At 48.4% G+C, this 2,935-nt stretch overlaps 1 non-coding gene across 1 annotated transcript; it reads right to left on the bottom strand.

Moving 5' to 3' along the window:
* Positions 1-1,516: 1,516 nt before the first annotated feature.
* On the bottom strand, positions 1,517-1,680 carry LOC138474890 (U1 spliceosomal RNA). The gene has a single exon (XR_011269113.1). It is a non-coding gene; the product is annotated as a U1 spliceosomal RNA (small nuclear RNA).
* Between the last annotated feature and the right edge of the window lie 1,255 nt (positions 1,681-2,935).

Here is a 2,935-nt window from a genome sequence, read left to right as displayed (position 1 = left end):
TGCACACACTTCACCACACTGCATCAACAGTAAACAACACAAAAACCACATCAACAGCACACGAGGTCTCGCTCCGGTCCGATACTCACAGCAAAGCTCAGCGCACTGTGTAACCCGAACTGAAGCCGCCAGCAACACACCAATTCTCTCACTCTCCTTCTCCCTCTTCACCCGACTAACCTAAATCGCCCGCCCCCTTGTTACAGATCCGCTTGAGCACCAACTCCATTCGTGCTCTTTCTGCAGGGGGTCTACAGAAACTACAAGATCAGTTTCCCTTAAGGCATTATATTAATAATACCTTTGCGTAAAGCACAGAATATCCTTCAGCAATGGCCTCCCATCCCTATGATATGATATGATAGGTTATTTATAACGTGCGTAATACCCAGAGGTTTCTAAGCCCTGACCCAGGGATCGAACCTGTGTTGCTCCGTGTCGTCTTGCTTCAAAGGTGACATTGCCCCTGAGCTATCCTCCTGAGACTACCCTCCATACACAGGCAGACAGTGCGGTAAACTTCTCACAGAGCCCACGAATAAAGACATATTGGGGAATGGCCAACTGACTCGGGTGCAACTGTAGGAGGGCACCCTTCTACCGCTGCCAGCGGAGGGATGGGTGGTAAGTAACACGGTGAAGAACATACGATATAAACAACGCTGTGTCGGGTCACCTGGGTCAGAGGGAATACCCCTGTTACTGCAACCATTACGGCAAGCGTTGCCCAGGTGCAAATATGCATTGAAGAACTATGTTTTTGCACCAGGGCAATTTCTGCCTTATTGCTAATACCGTGCAGTATTGTACATGCACCAGTGCAAACCTTCTGTAATACAGCCAGAGCTTTCTGTGGGTCACGCATTCATACATGTGACCTACAACTACAGGGGCCATAGTTATTCCCCATCCCTCACACACACCCCATGCACACAATATAGGGCACCCACACCTAGGAGCAGATCTGCCACCTCCTTAACTCTGCACCCTTATCACATCCAGAAGGGTTTACTGCATTGAAAGTGGAGGGCCTCTCCGTTAATTTAATATTGATTCTTGCAAAGGTACCGTACCATCCCAATCCAGATGGTACTGCTTAGACCCCAAAATCCCCTCAAACCCAGACAGAGCACCCGCCTTGGGTCTGCACCTGCTGGCATGCACCTTTATTTTGTGCCCAGCAGTCAGCATACCACTCACAGCTGGCCCGGCGTCATTGCTCCCTGCTGCTGCCCCCTCCGCTCCCGGGGGCAGCTGCTCCACAGTGCCTGATCCTCACCACCGCCGCCTGCGGGGTGCACATATAGTAGGAACCAACGCCTCCACACCACCCTGTGCCGCTGCTTGCAATCGTCATTCAGCTGCTGCTGCACCTGGTCTCGGGATGTTTGCACGAACAAACTTATAGAAACTCAGAAAGATCCAAGAATGTGATCAACCAATTGTTGCCATTATGGAGTGGGACTCTTGTTTGTAGTTTTTTTTTTTTTTTGTTCTATTTTTTGAAACCAAAGATCAGGGGAAAGCGCGAACGCAGTCCCCCACTACCAGAAATTATGCAGTCGAGTATCCCGCATTTGGGGACATCGCAGGGGTCAGCACATCCGGTGTGCAATGGATGAGCCTCACCCTGGGAGAACCACCTTAGTGATCATGGTCTCTCCCCTGCCAGGTAAGTTTAAACACACAAACCGAGACACGCCACAAGCAAGAATAATATTAAACACGCAAGCACAACGTAATCCAGCAGTAAAATGGAAAACACATTTCTATACCGGATATATGTGACCACTGCACGGTCCGAAAGTTTGAGGACCAAAATGTCTACTTTTTACATTTATTTCAAAGCACAAAGCCCAGGGGCCTCTAGGTACTAGTTACAGAAAGGGCATGGCACATTGGTGAAGTGCAAGAATAAACATATGGTTACAGACATAGATGGTGTGTATACACAGACTGGCAAAGCCACACCTCATGTAACAGGGGGCTACATTAGGCAGCATACGAGTCAGGTAGGTATGATTACACGGACTGGCAAAGCCTCACCTTATGTTACGGAGGGCCAGATCTGGTAATATATGAGTCAAATAGGTAAGATTACACAGACTGGCAAAGCCACACCTCATGTTACAGGGGGCTACATCAGGCAGCATATGAGTCAAATAGGTACGATTACACTGGCTGGCAAAGCCTCACCTCGTGTTACAGTGGGCTACATCTGGCAGCATATGAGTCAAATAGGTACGATTACACCAGCTGGCCAAGCCTCGCCTCGTGTTACAGTGGGCTACATCAGGCAGCATATGAGTCCAATAGGTACGATTACAGCGGCTGGCAAAGCCTCACCTCGTGTTACAGGGGGCTACATCAGGCAGCAAATGAGACAAATAGGTACGATTACACTGACTGGCAATGCCACACCTCATGTCACAGTGGGCTACATCAGGCAACATATGAGTCAGATAGGTAAGATTACACAGACTTGCAAAGCCACACCTCATGTCACAGTGGGCTACATCATGCAACATATGAGTCAGATAGGTAAGATTACACTGACTGGCAAAGCCACACCTCATGTCACAGTGGGCTACATCAGGCAGCATATGAGTCAAATAGGTGAGATTACATAGACTGGCAAAGCCACACCCCATGTCACAGGGGCTACATCAGACAGCATATGAGTCAAATAGGTTTGATTACACGGACTGACAAAGCCTCACCTCATGTTACAGGGGGCTACATCAGGCATCATATAAGTCAAATATGTAAGATTACACAGACTGGAAAAGCCACACCTCATGTCACAGGGGGCTACATCAGGCAGCATATGAGTCAAATAGGTTTGATTACACGGACTGACAAAGCCTCACCTCATGTTACAGGGGGCTACATCAGGCATCATATAAGTCAAATATGTAAGATTACACAGACTGGA

The sequence above is a fragment of the Ambystoma mexicanum genome, chromosome 8, assembly GCF_040938575.1.
Source record: "Ambystoma mexicanum isolate Mex_15411 chromosome 8, UKY_AmexF1_1, whole genome shotgun sequence".
NCBI classification, from domain to species: domain Eukaryota; kingdom Metazoa; phylum Chordata; class Amphibia; order Caudata; family Ambystomatidae; genus Ambystoma; species Ambystoma mexicanum.
This window is presented reverse-complemented; position numbering and strand designations above follow the sequence as displayed.